The 27,789-nt window shown below is 43.4% G+C and overlaps 1 protein-coding gene across 9 annotated transcripts in view; it reads right to left on the bottom strand.

Moving 5' to 3' along the window:
- Positions 1 to 4,324, bottom strand: part of ZNF462 (zinc finger protein 462) — a 104,014-nt gene extending 99,690 nt beyond the window's left edge. For 4 of the 9 annotated variants that reach the window (XM_038401244.2, XM_038401254.2, XM_043515551.1 and 1 more), the window contains exon 1: positions 3,903 to 4,324. The gene's annotated coding sequence lies outside the window, so the exon portion shown is untranslated. Of the gene's footprint in view, positions 1 to 2,255; positions 2,496 to 2,665; positions 3,671 to 3,902 lie in introns of those variants that run through there. The other 5 variants (XM_038401245.2, XM_043515550.1, XM_043515552.1 and 2 more) reach the window with 3 other exon arrangements.
- Between the last annotated feature and the right edge of the window lie 23,465 nt (positions 4,325 to 27,789).

The following is a 27,789-nucleotide window of genomic DNA, read 5'->3' as shown; positions in this document are numbered from 1 at the left end:
GTAGCTTTTTGCTCATTACTCTGTTTCTGAGAGTTCGGCATTTCAAGAAGTATCTTTGTTTTTTGGAATAACCTTCCTCAAACTGTAATTTGACCTATAATAAGATTTTAGTACTTCCTATTTCCTTTCTAGTGCTAAAATTAAACTGTCCATTCCTTAGGGCCCAGCATAACATCTGCCAGATGTCTAATATCTATGTGGAGCATTTTCTCCTAATACTTATCAGCCATCCTCACAATCAGTTAATGGCTTCCAAATACCAGTCTTCCTTTAAGTCACAAACCAATGCATAACATGATTAAATCTCTTTTTAGCTTTACTGAGCTACAACAATAAATCCCCCCCCCCCCCAAAATCTTACACTTCTGCTTGTGATTGTTCTAGTTTCCATATCAACCAACCAATTTTGCACTCACATTAGATTGTTGACATTCTGAATTCATTATATATACACATTAATACTTTTTTATTTTTCCTGGATAGTGAAACAACACTTCTTCTCTCTATCAACTTGATATATTCAATAGTGCTTTTTTTACATTCCATGTTCTTCAACAACATAGCTCATGGTGGTACGTGCTTTTATTAGATTTGTAATTAATTATTGTTTAAACCAAGGAATAGAGCATCAAAGTCAAGAGAACAACTTATTTTCCTATTTAGAAAATAAGACATTCTTTCCAAAGTTACTTTAAGGTGTACCACCTTTTCAATACTTATCTAGTCCATTTACTATGATGTGAATTTCAGTTGCTGTTTGGAAATATCCAAAGTAAGTATCTTCACTAGCAGGAATATTCCGGTGAGAATAAGGCCATGTTCCTCCAAACATGAAGAGTGTTGTATGGTCTTTTACATTCATAGTGACTAATTTAGGATTTTCTACAGTGCCATCACTACAACATGTATAGTCAGCCCTCCCTTAAAGTACTTCATCTTAAATCTCATACCAACTGATGGATAACACTTTTCATGTTCTGTAGGTAGGAACAAACCCTTTGGTTTCTCTCATTTTAGAAATTCACTGCTCTTTTGGTTATGGAATGTATATATCTAACAATAGTTTCACAGTTATAGGGATGGGAGAAGGACAATGAGGACGAGAACCAAACTTATGGAATTAAATAAGCGCCTTTTCATTTACTTGAGTGGTCATTGAATCAGGCCCATACCATTGATCAGACAGTAGATGGATTTTCCTTGTTTTTTACTGAGTTTCAGTGTAACCTTAAACACATCTGAAATTAGGGTTCCAAAGTTCATCCCACAAAAGTGCTGTTTCAAAGAAAGACACAGATGTTTGTAGCCTTTCAGAAACTGAGCAAGACACACTGGCAACCAAAACTCTGGAACCGCACCATCTAAAATGTTGAACGTATACTACCATTTAAAAAAAATTGGAAGTGATCAAGAAAATGTTTTTTAAAACCTTCTAGCAGCTAGCATCACCAAGTTCTATTCCAACAACTACCGTCTCCAAGTATTTCTACTTTTGTGTGTATTATTTCCTACGACCGCCATATTACTTTCTTGTGCTCTTCAGAATATTCTGAACACAATACAAAGAGCATTACTCACACCTCTCTACTGACCCATGCTTTCAAACTGTATATTGTAGTTCCTTTAAATGCTGTAATGTTTTAGGATTCCAGTTTGCACAACTTTTGAAGAACTGCATAAACTCTGCAACCCCAATCTGCAAAGGTTGGTGGGGAGAGGGTGAAGGGACACCTGCCATCCTTTTTTTAAGGCTATCCTAAACTATTCCATACTAAAAGGTGAAAAGAAATAAGCTTTGAAGAAATATGCCATCATATTTTTTTTAAGATCTTAGGTTTCCATAATGTCATTAAAAATAAACCAGAACACCAATGTTGCTAGACAGTTTCAGAAATAAGCATTTTTAAGACACTGGAAACATGAAAGTTGTTGGATGTTTTTAAGTCAGACAACAGGAAGAAAAAGAGAAACCTCAATGCGAAAGCAGATCCTTTATGGTACCTTAAGAACCTTCACCTTTCCAGCCTGCCCCAAGGCACCTCTAAAAGCTTTGTGGCATTGTAAACATGGAACCAAAGTAGTTGGCATCAATGTTTCATTTAAATGTATAACGTATCTAAAAGAAGGAATGTTGATGAGCCTCAGAAATGAAAATGCTCAATACAGGCTACCATCATTCCCTTAGCACGGTAATGACTGACATTTCATGGTGTTCTGCAGAAGAACCTGAGCAGCCTCAAGCGATAGGCACTTACCTCCAAATACTTAAGAAAAATTAGGTCTTTGGCCAACTGAATCAACATCTCAAATCCCATGAAGTTCAACCAGAAGAAAAATCTAACAGGTTGACTTCAACATGAAAATTAGAGAGAAAAAAGCTCAGGATGTGTTTCTCAGTGTGGATGAGAGCCTAAGAAATTTCTTCCATTTCCTTATAGAATGAAGTCACAGAGAAGAACCATCAAAAATGTTGCACACTGAAAAACTGAAGAACCCTTAAGGGAAAAAATAAACTATGATTAAGCCAGCCACTGCCAGCAAAGCTTCAAAAAATGGAGAGACATCCATAATGAGCACTTCCCATCTCAGCTTTGTCTACTGGGAGCCTGCTCTCTGTGTCTCTCCTCCATTTTCTGGTGGAGCTACAGAACATGACATGGCTTACCTGACTCAGATCACAGCTCTCTGCCAAACTAGTCACTTCCTCTTAGACATGCAAGCCGCTTCATGAGACAAACAGACACACACGAAAAGCAGCAGCAGAAAGCCCCCAAACTTGAAGGTCTTTCCAGTTGCTAACATTAAAACAAATGAAACTTTTTTGTTTTGTTTAAAAAGGAGGCGAGGAGGGAGGGATCCTATCATAGCTCATCTACAGGGAGCTTCAGGAGGATCTCACTCTGTGTAGGGTAGAAACTACAATGCTAAGAGGAAAAGAAAGGTTACTCCAGGAGACATAAAAAGCTTGGAGACTGTGTCTGCATGGGGGGAGGGGGGAGCTTTGTGTGGTGGAGTCTGGACTGGAACCAAAGCAGACAGCTTGCAAATGGAGGACAGGGAGATAAAGGAAGGGAAAGGGAGAGGAGGGAAAGCTGCTGGGGGGGACGCTCTTTCTTCCCTGTGTGGCTGGAAGACAGAGACACTCGGGGAACTGAGCAAGAAGTGAGGCTCTTTCCTCCTCCTTTCTCTCTCTCCCTCTCAGAGGAGAGCAGGAGCGTGTGTAATGGCTTCTCCTCTCCAGCTAACGCTGTCCTCCTCCAAGCAACCCCCTTCAGAAACCACCAGCCCCCCCGGAGACCCCGCCGGAGACCCCCACATCCCAACTTCAGGAGAGGCGGAGGGAAGGGGGGGCGAGGAGGCAAATACCTGGGCGAGGGACCAGCGTTGCACCAGGGGAGGAGGAAGAGGAGAGAAGGAAGGAGAGAAAGAAAAAGAAAGAGGTCACCCGATTGCCTGGGTCGTGCCAGCACGGAGCGTTTCTCTCCTCTGTGTCTCTCCCGTCTCTGCTCCAAGTCCACACACCCAGGCACCATCCACTCCTAACACATACACACACCCATCCATCCCCCCAGCTCTGCTGATCTCTCACTTATCGCCCCATATCCCCCCTTAATGCAACAACAACAACAAAAAATTAATTAACCGCCTTCCTCCTCCCACCACCACCAGCACCTCCTCCTCCTTCTCCTCCTCCATGCAAGAGAGACTTCTCTCTCTCTCTCTCTCTCAAACAAAACACCCCCCCCTTTTGCTTTTCCTCCTCGCCTTCCTCCCTTGGTCGAATGAATGGATTTCAGAGGAAGAAGGGGTGGTGGAAAGAAAGAAAGGAAAACACGGGGCGAGAGGGAGAGATGATCTCTCCAAAGCCAAACCGGAGATGGATTTTAATTGCAAGAACTTACAGTAGCGTCCCAAAGCTGCTGCCGCTTTCTCCTCCTCCTCCTCCTCCTCTCCGTCTAGCTCTTCTTCTTGCGATGGTTGTGGAAGTTGTTGTGCGAGTCTCATGTGCTCCTCGCCAGGTCTCAGCAATGGAGGATCGCCATCTTTCCCTGCTTTTCCCCCCTCTCCTTCACTGGCTTGCAGCTGCAGCTGCAGATGACCTGAGATATCCGTCTCTCTCTCCCTCTCTCTCTCTCACCCTCTGTGTCTCTCTCTGAATAATGAGCAACCAGAGGGAGAGAGAGAAAGAAGACAATCTCCTCTCCTACCACACAAAACGCAAGAGCACCAGGGGGTGCACGAAGCCTTTCTAACAACAACAACAACGTGGAGGGGAAGAGGAGGAAAAAAAGAGAAGGAGAAAGAGAGAGGAGGAGAAGGCAAGAAGAGGGGGGACAGGGAGGGAGGAGAGAGGGAAGGAAAGAGATGGAGGAGGAGGAGGAGGAGGAGAAGATGATGCTGATAGAGGAGGTGGTGAAGATGGAGGAGATTAAGAGGAGGGAAGGTGGTTACAAAGTTAAGGTTTGGGACAGGGAGTCACTCAGAGGCCAGCGCGAGGAGGTGGAGGGGGAGAAGCGATCTAAAGAGCTTCCCATTCCAAGCTGTTGCCTTCACACCGCCTCCTGCACAGAAGCGCTCCTTAGCCCGGGCGAAGCTGAGACAGCCCGCTCGGATGGATCTCGCCTGCTGGGTCATAGCTTTCTACCAGCCATGGCAAAAACCGGTTCCTGCATGCAGATGTGCCCCTAAGCTGATTCCCTCAGACACATCCATCTAGAGGCTAATCTTCCCTGAGCGGGGTAAAGAACATAATGGGGCTGGAGGTTGCAAAGTATAAAACCAGATTCACCACGTGGTTGGTTTTTAATCCCCCTTCCAGCCTGCCTTTGATGTGGAGGAAAGGGACTCGAATTGTCCATTGCTGGCACGTATTTTGAAGTCTTCTCCCGGAAATAAAGACTCTGCCATTGCTAGTTTTTCATTACTCATAAGCGTGTAGGAAAAAGAGAGCTTGTAACACCGAGCACCAACATTGCTTTCTAGATCCGTGAAATGTTTTGACGGGGGGGGGGAGGGAATCCCCTACTTAAAATAACTTTCACACCTTCCAGCCCCAAGTTGGCTGTAGCTGAACATTTTAAACCTTGGAAAGTAACAATCAAGGCTCATAATGATCAGTGTCATGATGCTGAAGGCAAGAAAGCAAAGATGGAGTTCTTATACCCTGAATTTTTGTTCAGTGTAATTTTCCAAAAATCGTTCTGAGCCACCTCTTTTGCAAATGATTCCCTCCCCCATTTCCATTCCAAATCACCCCCAGGTCGTAATCTGGGACTGGGAGGGGTCCAGTCTCGAAAAATCAATACATTGTAGTGATGCCAAAGCAATCTAAGTGCAAGGACATGACTGTATTCATCACTGGCACTTCTCTAGTCCTCCAGCTGGGTTGTACTTTATATGGCTAGGAGAGGAAGCAGAACTTTAATTAAAGGTTCTTTTGATCGGGCTTTAGTTTGGGCGAACGGGAAAAGCCCTTTTGTGGTGTGAGGGCGGGACGCAGAGGATCTCCTTAAAGGTGCCAGGGTTTTATTAGAGACACGGAGGTGCTTTATTACAGCTCTGTTCTCTTTAAAATCCCAACTCAGCAGCTAAAGACCAAGCGAGGAACGGAGACAGATGCTGATCAGATCATGCCATGTAACCATCAGATATTAAAACCATCCAGCGGCTCATTCATCCCTCGCGTCGTTCTCGGTTAAAGCAAAAACCAGAGTGCTCCCATCAACGCGTCCTCCCACCTAAACCACGGAGGCGAGAATCCCCGGCCAGGGCGGCAGAAAGGGGAGGAAGGAGGGCTGCTGGGGCACCGTGGGGCGCGGCGGTGGGGGTCTGGGGAAGCCTGGGAACTCACCCGGATCTGGGGGGTTCACGCAGCCACATGGCGCGGATAAAGGAACAGTAGGGAAGGGAGGGACGGGCTTCCCGGCGGCCGGGCGTGCGTGTGCTGCGGCCGCGCTTGTCTAGAAACCATCCCTCGGCTTGACGGGACAGGATCGTTGCCGTCCCTTCGGCGGCGGAGCGGAGACTTGATCTCTTTGTCTTGAAAGAAAAGAAAAGAAAAGAAAAGAAAAGAAAAGAAAAGAAAAGAAAAGAAAAGAAAAAAAAGAACCGCGACTCCTCTGTCAGGCTACGCTCCGGGGAAATGACAACCGTGCATCGGGATGGAGGCTCGACATCAAGCCTGGGACAAGACTCGCCACCGAGGTAGTTTCTTTCTTGCCCCTCTTTCTGCCCCCCCCCCCATCTCAATCGTTGAACTGATGTAGCCTCGCGGTCCTAGATCCCGTCAATCGCCAGGGCAGAGGGGTGCCGTCCTTTTCTGGGGGCCTCTCCCCACAAAGAGCTCGGTTACTGCGGTAAGACGGGGGAAGATGCAGCTGTTTCCCCCTCAGGTGTCTCAGAGGACTGAAAGGGGGAAGTGTTCCCTAAAATATCCCCTCTCAAATAAATGAATGAGCCACCCATCCGTTCCCCTTTAACACAAGAGATGACACGTGTACTAAAGGAAGTCAAGTTTAGCAGAAGGTTTCTTGAGGTGGAAGTTTGGGCAGGGATATCAAAACCCTCCTGCTTCAAGGCACAAACTAAACCCCAACTAATGGGGGTTAGGAAGACATTGTCCCTGTGGACAGGTTAATCCATAACTTCCTTCTGCAGAGTTTCTTCCATCTTTCTTTGAAGCAACTGGTGCTGGCCACTCCTGGAGAGAGACTCCTGGACTAGATGGACCCACTGGTCTGGTTCTGTATGACAATTCCTATGTTCCTGAAAACAATGAATCATGAAAAATAGAAATCTGGAGGAATTTTTTAAAAATCTGTACGTACTGCCATGCCCCCAAACTTTTAGATAGCTACAGATATCTGTTTCAGAGTAGCAGCCGTGTTAGTCTGTATTCGCAAAAAGAAAAGGAGTACTTGTGGCACCTTAGAGACTAACAAATTTATTAGAGCATAAGTTTTTCCACCAAATGCATCCGATGAAGTGAGCTGTAGCTCACGAAAGCTTATGCTCTAATAAATTTGTTAGTCTCTAAGGTGCCACAAGTACTCCTTTTCTTTTTACAGATATCTGTGTTTCTATTATCTGTTCTGCTTAGCCCTATTACACAAACATTGACTGTTCAAGTGAGCTCTCCGCACTGCTGCTGTATAGGAAATGTACACAATTCCACAAACTGCAATCAGGAGACCCAAGATTTTAGCTTATGGGGCAACAGTTCACCTACAGAAGGAAAATGGCAAGTTCATCAACTATCCAAATACAAAAAAAGAAAAGGAGGACTTGTGACGCCTTAAAGACTAACAAATTTATTTGAGCATAAGCCATGGCATCCGATGAAGTGAGCTGCAGCTCACGAAAGCTTATGCTCAAATAAATTTGTTCGTCTCTAAGGTGCCACAAGTCCTCCTTTTCTTTTTGCGGATACAGACTAACACGGCTACTACTCTGAAACCTTTCCAAATACAAAAAGAAAAGGAGGACTTGTGGCACCTTAGAGACTAACAAATACAGTAAACGAAAGTGTGTTTGACTGTCAAAACTTACAGCCCTCTTCTTAGGAATGTAAAAGGGATGAAGTGTCAAGATGTGACAGGTGGGTCCATCCACCCGAGGTGACCATATAAACGGAGTGTCTCAGGTATGGTGATCAGCAGTAAAAAGGTTAACTGTGTTGACACGTAAGTGATCCTAATTAGCCTCTCAAATTATCAGCCCATTAAGAGGAAGGAGGAAAGTTTGCACTTCTCTTGCTGCTGACATTTAGGTCTCTGATGACTCACCAAGACAACAATGCTTTTGTTTACATTCTGAAGGTTACCTTCACAACCAGAGGGCCTAGAAGCATAATTTTTAAAAATGAAAGCACTGAATCTGTAGGAAACCAGCAAAATCTATTACAAGAACCTAAATCCTCTGTAGCTGTGCATCGCTGTAGCTCACGAAAGCTTATGCTCAAATAAATTTGTTAGTCTCTAAGGTGCCACAAGTCCTCCTTTTCTTTTTGCAAATACAGACTAACACGGCTGCTACTCTAAACCTGTCATATTTTTGTTGTTCCATCATTCCACATAGGAGCTCAGACCTCGTTCAGTTTTTGTTTGTTTTTAAAATGGAAATCTTGTTTCACCAGAATGGTTACGATCTAACACTACAGTATTATTCTTGTTCCTCTTGAAGCCAATGGAAGTTTTCCTGTGGGCTATGATGGGAATATGGTCAGGTCAGATTAAAATAATAAACTTTTCATTTTTGGTATAAAGGAATAATGAGAACAAGAAAGACCTGGCCAAGGTAGGAGGTTAAGAAGCACAACACCAGAGGAAATTCAAGATAACACACATTGTCCTTCCAGTTTTCAACCACTCATGCATGTTGATGGGTTCTAAATTAATTGTAAGGGCTCATGAGAACCAGTAAACAACAACAAAAGTGCAAATAAGATGTATGGGGATATTAAGAAAGGGGTAAAGGATGATATTGGAAAAATACATTTATAAATCAACAATACACTATCACCTTCAATGCTATGTTTATTTCTGGTTACCCCATCTCAACACTATTGAAGCAGAAATGAGAGAAGTCAAGGAAAGGACCAAACAAAAAAGTATTTAGAATCTTGCAAAAACTTTCATAATGAAGAGAGCTTAAAATGTTTAGGACTATTACATTTGGAGGAGTTGAATAATGAATGGTGACTGTCAATCAAGTGCTTCTATTTTCCTCTCTCATAATAGGAGGGAAAGGGGTATTCAGTTAGAAGACAACACATATAAAACTGAGAAAAGGGCATTTTAAAACCTAGCACATATTCAGTCTGTGGAACTCACTGCCACAAGATATCAATGCAAAGAGTTTGGTTGAATTTTAAAAAGGATTAGACATTTACAGGAATGTCAGTAGTTTCATTAATAGGATAAAATAAACATTCATGCTTTGGGACACAGATCAACCAATAACTGCCTCTCCCAAGGCCTTTTATGGCATAGGTGTCTATATGAGATGTTTTACATTTTCCTCTGAAATGTCTGGTGCTGGCTACTGTTGTAGACAGGATAGAGTGGGATTACTGATCTATTTAAGTAAGGTAATACACATGTAAAACTACAGTAACATACCAATATGACCCACTCATCTTGCTATGAGTAGGAGCAAAACAAGTATTAGAATGTTCCATTAGTCTGCGTGGTACTCCACACCCAGGAACTTCATAGAAGAGACAAATCTACAGATGAAAGGCCATCTGGGAGCACAGAGACTTTCCAAAAACCTTCTAAACAAGTAACAGGAGGGAACTGAGTGGAACACAAAGAAGGAATATTGCCACTATCTCTGAATCCATAGTAATGTATCCCAGTCAAGAAAGTGGAATGACATTTTAGAACTTGTAATTCCAGAAATATCATACTTCCCTTGACCAAGGAGGTGGTTACTATCAGTATTATCACCTGTAATCCGACCTGTGCTGTGATGAAGAGAAGAAATACATATCCCTTTTTACTTTATAACTGTCAGAAAAAGGCTTCAGTTGCTAGAAGGGCCTCATGTTTTGATAGCAATGTAATTCTACTGATTTCATAGATTCATAGATTTTAAGGACAGAAGGGACTATGTTGATCACCTAGTCTGACCACCTGTATAACATAGGCCACAGGAATTCACAGAATAATTTTCACATCAAGCCCAACATTTCACTGTTAAAATAATGTGCTTAGTTATGCCAGTCCTCTGCTGAAGAGTTAAATCATTGGGTTGCTCAGGGCTCATCTACATTTACCGTGCTGCAGCGGCACCGATGTAGCACTTAGTCAAGATGCTACCTACACCAATGGGAGAATGTCTCCTGTTGGTGTAGGTACTCCACCTCCCTGAGAGGCAGTAGCTATGATGATGGGAGAAGCTCTCCTGTTGACATAGCACTTTCTACACCAGTTATATAAGTATAACTATGTCGCTCATGGGTGTGGCTTTTCCATGTAGTTATACAGACATACATTGTTAGTGGAGACCAAGTCATGGTTGGACATCCATTAAATTATTCCTTTCTGGATTTGATGTAGCAAGTAGTTCTGAAATGAGTTCCCCTAACTAATACTCTTCACCTGTAGAGCGGATGATGCCCCTTTTCACAAGCCAGGTAAGAATAAATTTGATAGGAGTGCCAGGAAACTTCTATATACACTTTTCTCCTTAAGGGTCCTTTTATCGTACACCACAGAGGCTTCCAATGCCTTAATCTGATGTCTACACTTCAGGGACTATAGTGGCATAGCTACGGTGCTGTAGCTATGCTGTCATAACCCTGTAGTATATATGCAGCCTACAGTGATGGAAGGTGTTTTTCCTTTGGTGTAGGAACATCACCTCCTTGAGTGATGGTAGCTAGGGTGATGGAAGCATTCTTCCATAGACCTAGCTGCTTCTACACCAAGAGTTAGGTCACCATAATCACAGTGCCCGGGGGCATAAAATATTTCACACCCCTGATTGTCATAGCTATGTTGACCTGGTTAGTGTAGACCAGGCCTGACAAACTAGCCTCTCAGTTTTTCCACTGAAGAGCTGACTAACATTCTCCTTCTCTTGAATATCACATTCTGCAGGTATTAAGAGAGTTTCACTCTCATTTCTGAGAAGATTAGAATATACTGTTCTTTTACCCAGGCAAAGAACTTACTTCTTTAATGTCCAGAGATTAAAGAACTTGGAAGACTGGTTGGAAAGAAGCAGGGAGACTCCACGCACCTGTGTGAGAAACAGGGACACCTACCCACTGGATTTTCTTTGTCTAACATCTTCCAGTAAAAACTTGTGTAAATAATCCAGAATTCTCACTCCCGAGAGAGCTTCAGAAGAAACCTTAGTTCTTTTAACATTGTTTTTGGAAGATATCAGATATAATTGTTGCAAGCATGCTGAGTAGTTATAAGATTCATGAAGGGTTATTATTTATAGAGGCACCCCAGCATGTGCTAAATACTTTACAGACATCTAGAATGATATGCTCTTTGGGGCACGGGGAATGTTGTAAAAGAAACCTGTTGGGAGGGAATGGTATTGGATTGGCATTTGATGTTAGCTCACTATCCGAAGAGTTTCAGAGTAGCAGCCGTTTTAGTCTGTATTTGCAAAAAGAAAAGGAGTACTTGTGGCACCTTAGAGACTAACAAATTTATTAGAGCATAAGCTTTCATGAGCTACAGCTCATGCATCCGATGAAGTGAGCTGCTTATGCTCTAATAAATTTGTTAGTCTCTAAGGTGCCACAAGTACTCCTTTTCTTTTTCCATGAAAATGTTAATTTAGTCAAAAACCCAATATTCCATTAAAACCCAGAAAAATTTTGACCAGACCACTCATTTTGACTCAGTTCTGAAAACTTCCCTATCTTGTGCCTAGATAGTGTATACCACAGAACTGATCCAGGAGCATCTTATTTGGTGAAACAAAGGCACAGAGCTTGCTCATTCTCTGATTGAGTTTTAGGTGGCCACTGTGTTATCCCAAGCCATGTTCCTAGAGTTGACATTTGTGACAGACATGACAATATCTTGCAATCTGCAGTACAAATCTTATTGAATTAAGTTAAACCTGTATGTATTGCCATGGGGAAGGGGGATGATAGCCCCTCCAGGAGCTAAGAACAGTGGGAGGTAGTTAGGCACATTCACTCAGGTTGTAACAGCTCCAGAGAGCTACCACTTCTGAGGAGAGTCGCTTATACTACTTCAGACTGGATTCTCCAAGGAGGGGAGCAACAGACAAAGAAAGGGTTTTGGTTAAATAGCCTGAGTTAAAACTGACTTGGTATCTTCTTTGTAAGCCAGCAAACAGACAGGACCTGTGGTCCAAGAAGGAGGGTGGCAATCCTTAGGGAAGGGTTGATAGGTCTTTCACCTATTGAGGTCACTGAAGACTTGGGAACTAGTTCAGTGATGAAGCAGTGATGAACTCATTACCACAGCAAAAACCTCTGTGTGGGGTTTGAAGGAATAATCACGAACCAGAGCCCTTCCTGGAGTGAGGGGTGATCTCTGATAAGCTTATTAGCTTGCATGTAGGTTCTTTTATTGTTTTGAATATGTTTTCTCTGTAATGCTTTCACCTTAAGAATAAATGTGCTTGCTTAGAAAGAACTGTGTAGTAATTTATAACTGTTGGCAATTACACTGTGTACTGTCACTGAGGAAAGAAGAGAACCAGACCTGCTTGGGCAGTCTGTCTTTTAGAGAAAAACACAGTATATACAGGCAGTTGTTCAGCCTAAAAATACCCCAATCAGAAGGGACTGAGATGCATATCTCCACCCAAGAGAGGCCATGGCTGGGGAGCCAGGAGCACAGAGTAGGCACCCTTGCTGGACTGAGGGGGAGAATACAGGTGCAGATGCCCTGTACTATGACAATTTCTTTCCCAGGCAACATCTCCTGATGTCTGGGTAAACTAGAAGGCCAGACTGTTAATATTATTTTTATCACCGTTGCACCTAGTAGCACCAGTCATGGACCAGAACCCCACTGTGCTAGGCGCTATACAAACACAGAACAAAAAAGATCCCTGCCCCAAATAGCTTACAATCTAAGCACAAAACAAAAGAATAGATGGACTCAGACAGATAGATGGGATAGTAAAAAGACAGAATATGAGAAAATATTGGTCAGCATGGTAGGCACTTCTCCCTCTCCAGAAGTGATCAAAAAACCCAAGGACAGAAAACTCTGGATTTAGAGCCCAATCCTACTCATGCTAGAATCAATGGAAAGACTCCTTTTGGCCTTAGTGGGAACTGGACTGGGACCTAACTGAAAGCTGGGCTCTTTCCTGATAAGGCAGTAATCACCAGTTGCCCAAGATCTTTAGATAAGTAATTTCCACAAGGTACCCTAGCTTTCTTGTGCTCTCTTTTAATGACCAACTTGATTTTTTTAAAAGATAGTTGGAAAGGTGCTTATCTAACCACCAGTTACCGTGAGCTTTTAATTAAACCTTGCAAAGCATTTTGTACATATTCCACAGAATATCTTTCATCTAAGGATTTCAAAGTAATTATTATGCAATTCAGTCTAGATTTACTCACATTTCAGTAAAATGTACCTTTCTGAAGGGTTTTAGATGGTGTCAGAAAGATTGAAATTGTGGTCACTCTTTAAAACATCTGTCAATTTCTTGCTGAACATTCCATTATCTTTGCAGTATATCTCAACATCATATTACACTTGCTAGCAGGAGGACTCAGAGAGAGTTTGATTTTGCCATTTGGTATGGATAAATACTGAGTGATTTGTGAAATAATTCAGTTTCTGAAATGGTTGGATTTTATGGTGCAGTCTATGTTGTCTGGCCATATTTAGTAGTCAATATCCCAATGACATTTATCCTGAAATTAAAAAGGCAGTTTTTACTGAGAATTTTATAACTCACATGTAATTCAATACAGTGTTATCTTTTCTTGCCTTTCCATGCAGAACATAGGAAAAGCAATGCACAGTGGTCTCTCTGTCTCTCTCTCTCTCTCACAATTTCTGATCTGGATGCTGCATGTGCACCTCCCTCAAACAATCAGAGTGCTGACCTTTTGGTATTTCCCTTTTTCTTTTAGTGTATCTGACTATATGCTATTCAAATCTCACATTTTATTCTGTTAACCTTATTCTACCTATATAATATACAGCTTCAGATAGGGAGTGGATCTCAAATCTATCTAATATTGCTGTCATTAGAGATATTTTTGGGTTTTATAGCCATTATTAAAATGAGCAAGGCCTACTTTGGCTTTGCACCTGATAATATTTAATAAACTATTGGGATATATAGGATTTAAGAATATTTTTATTTATACATACGTGGTTATGATTTTATCCCAAATTTCAGTTGTTCTGGGGCAACTTCAATAGATGTGTTCTGTCTCCTCTCGTCTTTGAAACATTTCCAGGATAGATTATCACACATCCCCTAACTCTGCAGCTGTACTGGGAACCAGTACATTTTATTACCTATTTTTGAACTGCTTCAACCAATGGGTCACATTTCCTAGTAGTCATGTTATTTCTTCCCTAGCTTTTGATCTAGTCCTTAGTGCAGCTAATCCTCAGCTCCAGTTCATTTCCCCTTGTAAGTGTAAAGATGCCCACATGAGAAAACTGCACATTCTAAAGGGGTGCATGAGGGGAGTCTTGTTTTTCTAACGATGAGGATTGCTCAGGGTTCACAAGTTCAGCCTCCAAGACTTTTTGGTGGGGGTGGGCCATTTATTGATTTATTTATTGTGGGGGGGGTTTGTTTTGTTTGTTTACCTGAATACATTTATAAAAATTGCTTAAGACAATTCTCTCTCAGCCCTATTTTTAGCCCTAGTTGTAAAAAGTCTCAAATTTATGACCAACACAAGTCCAAGATCTCTCATATCCATGTTTTTATCCATTTATCTGTATTAATGATTGCATCCCTATTACATTACTTCCAGTGTAAATTTTTCCATTCTAATTCACCACATTATCAGCCACAACCTCAGCTTGGTGTAAATTGGCTAGTTCAATTGACACCAAGGGATACACCACCATTTTAAACCAGATGGTCTGACTCATTATTCTAATGGAGTTAATGAGTCTTTACCAGCTATTTCAGATAGAAGGCTTTTATTTCTCTTTTTGTTTGTAGATATTTATGCACTGAAGTTACACATACCTTCTTCACTGAAAAAAGAAAAGGAGTACTTGTGGCACCTTAGAGACTAAGAAATTTATTTGAGCATAAGCTTTCATGAGCTACAGCTCACTTCATCGGATACATTCAAATGCATTCAAATGCATCCGATGAAGTGAGCTGTAGCTCACGAAAGCTTATGCTCAAATACATTTGTTAGTCTCTAAGGTGCCATAAGTACTCCTTTTCTTTTTGAGAATACAGACTAACACGGCTGCTACTCTGAAACTTCTTCACTGAAGTTTTCTTTACTCTATTTTTAAAGTCAATTAAAGTTCTTTTTCTCTTACCTAGTCTGCTCTTTTCTTAGCGTATTCAATTGTCTAAAGCCATTCTTGTTTTCTTACTTTTTAAACGATAGCCTACTACTGAGTTTCTCTCCACATTTAGTTATTTTCATCTACCACATTTCAAAGCTGCTTTCTTCTATAGTATCCTATTCCTAGCATCTCTATACTGTGCACAAAGCAGAAACTGTGTTTCAAGTCCTATTCTTTATAGTTACCTGTAGTTTGCAGTGTTGTTGTATCTCTCAAGATAACTGTCCTATAAAAGTGGATCAAAAAGACACCATTCATAATGTTAGCACCATCGCTGCATTGTTACTCATGAAATGTGGGCTAGCTAATAGCGAGACAGTCCCACAATCACATAAAGTACAGTGTATTTATGAGGAGAGGAGCTATCATATGGTATCCAAGAGCTACTTCACAATTTGAAGCAGATATGTTCTAAAGCCTAGGCTTTCCGTACTGAAGTTTCCACAGAAGAGTCTCAATAGTTTTTGGCAACATCATCTCAATATAATTTCAAAACACTTAATAGGTCCCATTGACACAAGAAGCTTGGAAATGGTGGCCCATTCCTTCGCAATGTATTTACTGGAGAGGTGGCAGCTCAGGGTCAAATTGTGCCTTTAAATATTTATGCAAAACTATCAGTCATCTTCTGGAAGACTTTGAGGGTGTTATAGTGGACAGAAAATTGGCCCTTAATGAGCCAGCATTTGCAATAAAGCCCATCCTATGGTTACTTTCCACTGCAGATAGTGACTTTACTATCAAGACCTTTTATTGGATTCACATTGGCTTCTATGAAGATACACCAAGGCTGAATTTAGAGCAACATATCTATCCTTTTCTTTTTAGTTTGGTACATATACCTAATTTAAGTACCTTAGCTTCCAGGTGCTCCAACTTTCAATGCTGCTACTATACACTTTAATTAAACTTCCTCTTCTTTTCCCAAGAGGTATCTGAATGAGTTTTCATGACACACAATGTGCTTCCACAGGAACATATTGTAAATCCTCTGATACGTCACAAAAAGGTGTTTTACTCTAAGGTCCCAACCAGCCTATGTAGGAGAAGTGTTTGCTATTGAAACCTGCAGCAGGCACTACAGTGATATGAGATTAGATATGGAACCTGCTCTAGGAATGGAGAGATGAGATAAGACTATCTTGGAGCCTTTTGATAGGGGAGTGGTCTACAATACACCACCACGTGTGTGTAGTCAGAGAGGGTGGAATGCAAACATACAGTGGTGCCACCTGTCACCAGCTCTAGGAGAGGCTGTCACTACAGTGTGAATGCTCTGACTGCATTAAAATTGGTTGGATTTTTAGACAATGTGGTCTTACCTCATTCCTCAGATTCCCCTGATGTTACAATATTTTGGGTTAAAATGAGGGGCGGGTTCCATTGCTGCGCCCTAACTCACTAAGGAGAACAGTATTGTGAAGAGGAAGAGATCCCCACTCCAGTGCTATGTTTTGGCAGTGATGGCTAAGTCCACAGTTTTAAGAACAACTTGGCTAGAACTGGACTCTGAAGCCCCGTTTTCTCAAGCTCAGAAGACAAAAGTTGCCTCTGAAAAGGGTACAGTAGTAACTGCTGTTTGACCTTATCCCTGAGTAAAAACACCATGGAAAACCTTAGAGGGGCTTCAGATAATGGGTACTAAAGAGGACATGGTTCACGTCACAGGCATTTGGCATGCAACCTAACCATTTTTGGTTTTTCCACTTTGAGACAAAGGAAGACTACAGCACATGTTCTGAGGAGTGTGTCCCTGTTTATAGACACTAGATCCACACACACAGCAAAGTCCCCCTTCTCTGCCCTTCTCTCCCTGCCAGATTTGCCAGGATTTTGTCTCCTTCAGCTATAGAGACAGCGGGGACAACAGGACTGCTTATGAGAACTGGGCAGAGAAAGGGAATTCTGTTTCATGGAGTATTTCATTGGTTCAGAATTTGGTTTTGCTCTGATTTGGACCCTGGAAGTCCTGGTATCTTGGGCTGGCAAGGATCTGTGAGCCAGGACTCCCAGGGCTTCCTGGCTCTCTGTCAGCCTGCCAGGCGGGCTGCTGAGGAACTGGAGCCAGAAAGCCCTGCAAACCTGGCCTGCTAAGGAGCTCATTGCCTGAAAGCTCAGACTCCTCAACAGTCCACCAGGTGGGCTGTCGAGAAGCTCAGATGGCAAGCTGGCAGGAAACACACAGAACCGTGCCAGAGTACCCTCAGAACTTCACCAAAAGAGAAATGTCTCTGCAAATCAGCAAATCCCACACAAAAAAGATTCCATTGGAATTTTTCCTACCAGCTCTACTGTTTATATTATTCTCTGCCTTGCCACCAAGCCTTCCCATCACAACTTTCAGTGTGAACAACACTTATTGTTCTCTTACATCTATCAGTATGGATTCAGGCTTGATATGAGCATGTCTTTCCTCTTTAGATCCCAAAGGATCCATCTTTATTCCAAGATGGTGATCATTTCCCTTAAGCTCCCGTTTCTTTTCTTCTCCTACTCCATATCACTCTGCTCTTCGTCCTTTGGCTTTTATGATTACAAAGAAACACTTTATTCATATTTTCAAGGGTAAACTGATGCAGGACTGGCTTTAGCTATGTCTATACTACAAGGGCTACAGTGGCACAGCAGTAGCGCTGAAGCTACGCTGCAGTAGTGCTCTAGTATAGACACTTTCTAGAGTGATAAAAGGGTGTTTTCCATCACTGTAGTAAATCCACCCCCTCAGGAGGTGGTAGCTAGGTCAATGGAAGACTTCTTCCATCAAGCTAGTGGTGTTTATAACAGGGCTTAGGTCAGTTTAACTACATCTCTTACATTTCTGAGTGACATAGCTAGAGGCAGTTCTGCACTGATGCAGCTGCACTGCTGTAGCGGTTTAATGAAGATACTCTCAGCTGACAGGAGAGAGCAGGGGGTGGGACTAGATGACCTCCTGAGGTCCCTTCCAACCCTGATATTCTATGATTCTATGATTCTTCCATTGGCTTAGTTAATCCACCTCTACAAAGGGCAGTAGCTATGTTATCAGAAGAAGCTCTCCCACTGCCATAGCGCTGTCTACAATGGGGGTTAGGTCAGTATAACTATGTTGCTCTCGGGTGTGGATTTTTCACACGCCTGGGTGACGTAGTTATACTGATACAGGTCTATAGTGTAGACCAGACCTAGGCTGATCTGATTTAAGTGTAGGCCAGGCTCTGAGAGGTGTGGACAGCCCCGTTCATCTCAATGGGGTGTTAAGTTGTCATCTTTAGGCTTCAGTCTCAAGTGTCAGCATTACAGATGGTCTACAAGTGGGAACATTTGTAAAGTGTCTGGAAAATATGTCCCCTTTTTTGCATCAACATTTCAGAAATTGAACATTTTCAAGGCACTCCAATCAGCATTTTAAACTATTTCCCTTTTGAGGATTTCCGCAGAAATATCCAGCTAGTTGCTTTATTCCATAATTCCAAAATGTCTCCCATGCTTCTCTAGGTGAGAAAGGCTCCAGCTACTAAAATCCCCTAATAACTTTTATGATGCAATTAGGTGTCATCCTTACAAAAACTTTTATGATGCAGTTAAGTGCCATCCTGAGGTCTGCATAAATTTAATTTTATATCCATATAAATACCACAGGGACTTGTGTACTGAGTGTATTCATTATTTTCATATATGATTCATTGGAAGCCTGATTATTTTAAATGTAAATCAAGTTGTCACATAATTTCGAGTGTGGGCCATAGAAATCCAAGAATCTTGCTGCAGAAGTTAGGCCTGGCATGCTGGTGAGTACACAGGACCTCAGCCATGTGCATAGAACACTAAACTTCTCAGTTGGTCTTGTTCTTATACTAGCATACTTACAGGGACTACTGGGCGGGTGATGTGCTCAGCTGGTGTACATCAGCCTTGTTCCACTGAACACGTAGAGTTGTAGTAATTGAAAACCAGCCCCACAAAGTTTTAGTGTTTTGAAAATTTACGTAATCGTTCCCTTATTACTGAAATCAAGCAATCACTTTGATTTCCTTGGGAGTAACAACGTAGAGATAGGTACAAACGTGAATAACAAATGATAAATACCACTAATATAACATGTGGAATTCTGCTTCAGTGTCTGTATGTCTGAAATATTCACATTTCCTAGCTCAAACTCCTTCCATCTGTTAGAAGTTATGTTGCTGTTTCTTTGCCAAGAATCAAACCTTTCTGCCACTCACTTCTTCAGCTGAGCTTCCACAGTTCTACTCTAACCAAAAGCTTTAGCCAATTTCACGTCACCTATCTGGGAGAGATTCCGTTGCTTCACTAAGGGCTGGTCTACACAGAGAGATTGATAATAATTAATTCTACTATAGTTGTGCCAGTCAATTTCTCTGTGTAGACAAACCCTTAGGCAAGTCGTCTTGTCTGATCCTTGCCCTCAAGTGCACAAATCTTTTGATCAGGACACATGGTCAATCTTTTTCCTCTCCTAGTTCAAGAGGAATCCCAATTCTTTCCATTCTGTGCACGGCATTTGGTCATTTCAGCTTCAGAACCCTTCTGATTTCCAGACACTTTGTCAGCAAGTCTACTGCCCAGCCGAACCACATGCGGCTACCACTACTCTCCATTGTGTGCAAGGCTCTCCTAAATTCTTCTGCTTTCTTCTGACCCTGGATTTCCAACCCTGCCCAAAACTGAACAATCCAAATAATGGATGGCTTCAGGCCACAATACAAATTTGAAGCTGAATGGAAGTACACTTACCCATCATTGGTAGATATACCTATATGATGCAAAGTTTCATGTTCTTGTTCTACAGTTAGAATCATATGATGTAAAGAAGTTGATGCACTTGGATGACTCTGGAATTTTACTTAATGAAAAGAAGAGATTCAATGACTATACTTTATAGCTTGAACAATCAAGAGACTAGACACTGAATTCATCATCTTCTTAATTATGTTAAATGCCATCAGTCAAAGATGACACCCATCACAGCTTTCTTAGCCCTCCCTCTTCGGGCTGCTCCCAATGTTATCAATGGCCTGAGTGTTCTTTGAAATCACAACCTTTTTTTTCCTTTTTCTTTTCCCCTCCGCCCCGCAAAGAAATCATACATTTCATTTTGTATTCTATTTTATGTCTACTTCTCTTTGTTTACTTTAGGCTAATTTTAAATATGACATCAAATTACCAAGGAAAGCACTTAGGTTGCCTGGAGACTCTAGGACTGTCCTGGAATCTCCAGGAATTAAAGATTAATCTTTAATTAAATATTATGTTGTGATGAAAACTCCAGGAATATGTCCAACCAAAATTGGGGACCATAAAAGCACTAGAATACATAACAGGTTTTTTTATTAATATATATTGACACGTGTGTTTTGAAAACACCTAAAGGCAAGTTGCCTGTGGTAGGGGGCTCAGAGGGCCAGGTGGCCTAGTGGTTACAGCACCTGATTTCCATCCCGGGGCCTCTCAATCAGGGCATTAGAGATACCTGTTCCTGACTGTAAGCCAGGGAGCTTCAGATTTCCACTCACATCTGGGTCTATGGGGGTGTCATAGGGGGACCCAGGCCTTCCCTCTCCACTGGGTCCCAGAAATTGACATTTTTATTTCCCATGCCTGCCTGGTGGGACACCAGGAAACTACATGGCTGCAGTGAGAGGTGCCACTGCATGATGTGTGGGTTGTGGTCTTTTGTGGCGTTCAGCCATCAGAGTGGTGCATGGTCAGTTACTAGGCAGAAAAGCTGCCCCTGCAAGTGATATCACCTGGCATCAAGAGCCCATTTTACTGCCAGGGCCCCTCTCTCATTGAGTGCATATGCCAGCTCCCAGGGAAACAACTTTCTACTGAGAAAGAGAATGGAATACTCATCTCCAAATTCTTGAGACAGTACTGCTCTGAGTCCAACGTCAGATGTATTCATCTGTACAATAAAGAGCTTCATGAAATCTGGGTGGAACAGCACCAGTTCCTGGCTCAGCTAGTCTTTCAATGCTTTGAATGCCTTCTCACAGCTTTTTGTCCAACAGATTTTCTTGGACACTAAACTCTTTACCAGGTCCATGAAAGAGACAGTAATGGTCGTGAAGTTTGGGATGAATTGCCAATAGTACCCTGCCAATCCCAAGAAATAGCAAACTTGCTTCTTGGTGGAGAGGATTGGGCATTCCACTAGGGCTTGGACTCTGCCAACAAGGTGTTGTAACTGTCTTGTGACATCTTGTGGAGGAGATCTAGAACTCCCTAGCTCTGCCTCCCAGACAATGATTTGAATGGGGAGAAGCCGCTAGATGCTTGGGGAACCTTGTGTGGATGGCTTACAGAAAAGATGGGAGCAGGCGATCCTAGTGTCAGAGATCAGTGGCTAGAAATTTCCTCAACATTCTTCAATGTCTTGTTGAACCACTCCACAAATCCATCAGTTTGAGAGTAGTGTACCAATGTTTTAAAGACGACCCACAGCAGGTTGCACAGCTCCTTCATTAATTGTGAAATGAAGTTAGTTCGCTGATCTGTTAGAATCTATTGGGGGATCCCTACCTGAGACAATACCTTCAGGAGCTCATCACTAACTATGGCCACTGTAGCAGGTCAGAGTGGGATGGCTTTGTGGTACCTGCTGGCATAATTCAGGTCTTTGTACATGGCCATGGACTTTTTTAATGGGCCCACCAGGTCCATACAGATCCTTTAAAAGGGAACAGATATGATGGGACAGTGGTACAGTGGGACCTTTTTCTGATTTGTCCACTGGCACTCAGCTTTTTGTCTGAATCGCGCAAAGTCTCCCACCTCTGAGTGGATGCTTGGCCAGGAGAACCGCATAGTCACTGTGTTGAGTGTCTTTTCTCTCCCCAAGCGGCCCCCCCACATGATATCACATGGACCAATTGTAGCACCTCCCTTTAGAACTTCCTCAGCATGAGCAGCTGCATTCTCACCTCCCCCGGCTTGGGGTCTTTCATGGCCCAATATGCCCTTTCCTCAACCAGCATAAAACGGAGCCACTATTTTAAGAGCTAAGGGTCTAATATTGTGCCATCCTTATGGGGGATCTTTTCATAAGTCCAGTCCAAGGTTGGATCATTCCTTTGTTCTTCTATAAAGTCTGGCTTGCTAAACAGCAAGTCCCTGTTGAGGGGTGGTGGTGGGACCTTATTTCTCTGGTTAGTGAGTGGTCATTCACCTGTAAGGATGGTCCTCCCCTAAATCCTATTAGGGCACTCCCCTAGTGGTGCTCTTCCTCAGTCACCGCGGTATTCTCTGGTTTTCCGTGGTCTTCTCTGGCCTCAACTCTGCCTCCAGTAGTGATGCATCACTCCATCTTTGGACAACCTCTTCAAAAAACCTCTAGGGAGACCCCCCAGTTTACTGGATAGGCCGGGTCTTTGGCCACTCTGGACTGTACCATCATGGTATGGTTTTGGATGTCAACCTCACCTCTTTACTTCCCTCTGAGCACCATCAGACTTCCCTGATCAGGGTACAACTGCAGCCAGAGTCCATCAGTCCCTTCATGGTTACTCCATCCACTTGTAAAGGGGCTAACATTTACCTTGGTCCCCTTTTCTGAACCTGCCTAACTGCAGTCCATGCTTGTACATAACTATAATCCATGAATGGGCAGTGTCACCAGAAATGGCCTTGTTGCCCACAAGTAAGGAAAACCCCAGTTCCCTAGGGACTCTTCAGGTGGACTCGGGGATCCATAACGTGTAGGCCCTGGAGGCACACTGGGCCGGCCTTTGGTGTTATGGCTTTAGACCTGAGGGACATCAGATAGTTCTCTGCCAGGGCAATGGCCTCTGCAACAGCTTCAGGATGGTGCCTCACCTCCCATTCACACTCCCCTAAAGGGAAGAGCTGCATGAACTGCTCTATAATGACTTCTCCCCTACCTGAAACCCCATGCAACCCATTGATGGAGCTATCACCAGCAAGGTTCTTTCAGACAGGGTGACAGCCTGGGTGACAGACAGGGGAATTGCTGCTGGTAGGTTTTGGGAGAGATGTTTGAGGGCATAATCCTGGGCAGCCACTGTGTCAAGGCCTCAGTTTATGGACTAGACCAGGCCCATCAGGTAGGGGGTCCAATTGGTGGCCCTGCTTTCCATAGGCCATTGAGCAATGATGATGACTCTTTCAAACATGATGAGGAACACCTCTGGGCTATCCAAAGGCCCATCTCTGTTGGCTCCACCAGGATGGATAGCATGAGATGCTGAGACTTGCTGCTGCCCCAGACACCTGTAGGAATGTCATCACCTGTTCCTGCTGCTGTGTCACAGTTTCTTCAATCAGCTGGTGCTGCTGGACCAACTGATTCTGCTGCTACTGCTGCTTTTGGGCCACCTGCTGTTGTGAGTTTTCCAGGACCCATCTCAGCAACTTCTCGAGATCCATTTCTGCCCTTTTTCGCCTTCCTCTGTCTCGTCTCTAAGCTACTCTCAGGCCTGGGATGCGATAGTAGTGCTTGCATTCTCCACCTCATGAGATACGGGGCTCCAAGGGCGAGGTAGCATAGTGATTAGAACTCCCAACTTCTGCCCCCTTGCCTCTCAGTTAGGGCAGTAGAGGTAGCGCTTCCTGACTGTAAGTCGGGGATCTTCAGCTTTCCACACACATGGATCTATGCCCTTAGGAGCGTGCGTTAGGGGGTTCCTGGCATTCCTTCTTCACAGATCCTACCCAGGGCCCTGTGAAAGACTGGCAGGGTTCTCCCTGCAGTGAGTTTAAATTGCTTTCCAGGGTTATATAGGTCCAAACCACTACAATTGCCAATAAATGTAATCTTTATTTAGAGAATATTATGTGAGCAAGTCTATAGAATGGGAATGAAATTACAATGGTGCTGCCCCAGAATGCATAGTGCACCTCTTTAAATATAAATCCTATTACAGGAAGTCTTTGAGATGGGCTCCAATCCTTCCCCCAGCAACACAGAACATCTGTGAGCAAACCAGACAATAGCACCCTGCAAGCCACAATATCTGGCATGCTACATTGGTTTCAGTTGCACAACTCAGAAATGAATGAGGAAATCCAGGGTAAGCTATACCTGTTTATTTCTGCGCTGCAATCAGTCTTCTTTTACAGATGAGCCAGATTAATAAATGAGGAATCAAAAGCAGATGGAACACATCAATGGCACTGCAAAAATTATCAACACCATGTCCCAATCAGCCCATCAATATATGAAAAAATTTGGTAGGGAGATGGGATAGTTGGTTCATACTTCAAAAAAGTGCATTGCTGCTCAGGATGTGGATGGGAACCTCGGAGGAAGTGACCATGAGATGGTCGAGTTCACGATCCTGACACAGGGAAGAAAGGAGAGCAGCAGAATATAGACCCTGGACTTCAGAAAAGCAGACTTCGACTCCCTCAGGGAACTGATGGGCAGGATCCCCTGGGAGAACAACATGAGGGGGAAAGGAGTCCAGGAGAGTTGGCTGTATTTTAAAGAATCCTTACTGAAGTTACAGGGACAAACCATCCCGATGTGTAGAAAGAATAGTAAATATGGCAGGCGACCAGCTTGGCTTAACAGTGAAATCTTTGCTGATCTTAAACACAAAAAAGAAACTGACAAGAAGTAGAAGATTGGACAAATGACCAGAGAAGAGTATAAAAATATTGCTTGGGCATGCAGGAGTGAAATCAGGAAGGCCAAATCACACCTGCAGTTGCAGCTAGCAAGAGATGTTAAGAGTAACAAGAAGGGTTTCTTCAGGTATGTTAGCAACAAGAAGAAAGTCAAGGAAAGTGTGGGCCCCTTACTGAATGAGGGAGGCAACCTAGTGACAGAGGATGTGGAAAAAGTGAATGTACTCAGTGCTTTTTTTGCCTCTGTCTTCACGAACAAGGTCAGCTCCCAGACTACTGCACTGGGCAGCACAGCATGAGGAGGAGGTGACCAGCCCTCTGTGGAGAAAGAAGTGGTTCGGGACTCTTTAGAAAAGCTGGATGAGCACAAGTCCATGGGGCCGGATGCACTGTGTCCGAGAGTGCTAAAGGAGTTGGCAGATGTGATTGCGGAGTCATTGGTCATTATCTTTGAAAACTCATGGCGATCGGGGGAACTCCCAGACGACTGGAAAAGGTTATCTTTTAAAAAGGGAAGAAGGAGGATCCGGGGAACTACAGGCCAGTCAGCCTCACCTCAGTCCCTGGAAAAATCATGGAGCAGGTCCTCAAGGAATCAATTCTGAAGCACATAGAGGAGAGGAAAGTGATCAGGAACAGTCAGCATGGATTCACCAAGGGCAAGTCAAGCCTGACTAATCTAATTGCCTTCTATGACGAGATAACTGGCTCTGTGGATGAGGGGAAAGCAGTGGACGTGTTGCTCCTTGACTTTAGCAAAGCTTTTGGAATGGTATCCCACAGTATTCTTGCCAGCAAGTTAAAGAAGTATGGGCTAGATGAATGGACTATAAGGTGGATAGAAAGTTGGCTAGATTGTCGGGCTCAACGGGTAGTGATCAATGGCTCCATGTCTAGTTGGCGGCTGGTATCAAGTGGAGTGCCCCAAGGGTCGGTCCTCGGGCCGATTTTGTTCTTCATAAATGATCTGGAGGATGGTGTGGATTGCTCCCTCAGCAAGTTTGCAGATGACACTAAACTGGGAGCAGAGGTAGATAAGTTGGAGGGTAGGGATAGGATACAGAGGGCCCCAGACAAATTAGAGGATTGGGCCAAAAGAAATCTGATGAGGTTCAACAAGGACAAGTGCAGAGTCCTGCACTTAGGATGGAAGAATCCCATGCACCGCTACAGACTAGGGACCGAATGGCTCGGCAGCAGTTCTGCAGAAAAGGACCTAGGGGTTACAGTGGACGAGAAGCTGGATTTGAGTCAACAGTGTGCCGTTGTTGCCAAGTAGGCCAATGGCATGTTGGGCTGTATAAGTAGGGGCATTGCCAGCAGATCGAGGGACATGATCGTTCCCCTCTATTCGACATTGGTGAGGCCTCATCTGGAGTACTGTGTCCAGTTTTGGGCCCCACACTACAAGAAGGATGTGGAAAAATTGGAAAGAGTCCACTGGAGGGCAACAAAAATGATTAGGGGACTGGAACACATGACTTATGAGGAGAGGCTGAGGGAACTGGGATTGTTTAGTCTGCGGAAGAGAAGAATGAGGGGGGATTTGATAGCTGCTTTCAACTACCTGAAAGGGGGCTCCAAAGAGGATGGATCTAGACTGTTCTCAGTGGTAGCAGATGAGAGAACAAGGAGTAATGGTCTCAAGTTGCAGTGGGAGAGGTTTAGGTTGGATATTAGGAAAAACTTTTTCACTAGGAGGGTGGTGAAACACTGGAATGGGTTACCTAGGGAGGTGGTGGAATCTCCTTCCTTAGAAGTTTTTAAGGTCAGGCTTGACAAAGCCTTGGCTGGGATGATTTAGTTGGGGATTGGTCATGCTTTGAGCAGGGGGTTAGACTAGATGATCTCCTGAGGTCCCTTCCAACCCTAATATTCTAGGATTCTGATTCCAAATCCAAATGAATTGAACATGGGGGGCGAGGGAGAGAGAACAGGTATTTGTAGCTGGTGGTGTGGGTCCTGTTTTAGTGTTCCAGGCACTGTTTGACCTTTTCTTTCCATGGTATAATAAAAGAGCTAGTTGAGACTCATTTGAAAATCTTGTTACACGCTGCAGAACTGAAATCACTGATACCTACTTTGGGACAGTGTCTCTATTGCAAGAGACTGTCCATTATGCACCACCAGTGGGGTTCCCTCACTCATAGCTGAAATCATTGAGAGCTGTGTTAAGTACAGGGCCCTGAAGACATCTTGGCAAGTGGGTGGCTGGTAGAGAGGTCCAGAGCAGAGCCCTGCAGAGGCATAGCAATCGGCTGTTGGGTGACAAGCGAGTGTCCAAGTACCGGAGCATGTAAGGTGCCTCCTTACCGCCCTCCTTCCACACAGGGTGTGAAGTGAACTCTGCAGATGAACCTCTGAACTCTGGGGCTGCACTGGCCAAGGACAGCAATTGTGAGTGGGGTGCAAAGAAGAGACGGATATGTTAAAGGGACTTTTGGGTTGCTGGACTTAAGAACCTGAGGGGAAAAGGACACTGCCCAACTTACATGGGTGTGGGTCTTCTGCTTATGGTTTATGTTCATGGACCCTAGTTGTGGTGTTTTCCTAAATTAATGCTGAGTTTCTTCCCTCCCTTTATTAAAAGTTTTTGCTACACTCAGACTCTGTGCTTGCGAAAGGGGAAGTATTGCCTCTTAGAGGTGCCCAGGGGGTGGTGTCCCAGGTCACAGGGTGGGGGCTCGAGCTGGTTTTGTGTTGCATTGTTGAAAAGGAACCCTAAATACTGAACCCGGCCCTTGTTTCTGCTGGATCCATGTGGCAGAAAGGTTACATTGATATAAATATTTGTGTTGTTTTACAATGATCACTGGAAGATAAAATGAATTCACTCCTTAGAATAAACCTGAGAAGATAGGCAAGCCATTCAGAAACAGCAGGCAAAGATTCATTGAACAAAGTTTCTCAAGGGAGTATCATCAAACCTGGTTTACTTATCAATAAATCCAGAATGCCACACCAGGGGATGTACAAAGAGCAGACAAAGAAAAACGCAAAGTAACCACTGTAGTTAAATGGTGCTCTAGGAAAGTTAAAATTCTCCAAGGCTAAATTTAGCTTTCCAACATCCTGCTAGGAAAGGATATGAGTTGTAGGAAAGCTAGTTTCTGGGCTCAATTTAAGGCAAATGTAGGTGTGGTCAGATAAAATAAATTAGAAGTTAATCATATAG

The sequence above is a fragment of the Dermochelys coriacea genome, chromosome 5, assembly GCF_009764565.3.
Source record: "Dermochelys coriacea isolate rDerCor1 chromosome 5, rDerCor1.pri.v4, whole genome shotgun sequence".
Classification (NCBI taxonomy): domain Eukaryota; kingdom Metazoa; phylum Chordata; order Testudines; family Dermochelyidae; genus Dermochelys; species Dermochelys coriacea.
This window is presented reverse-complemented; position numbering and strand designations above follow the sequence as displayed.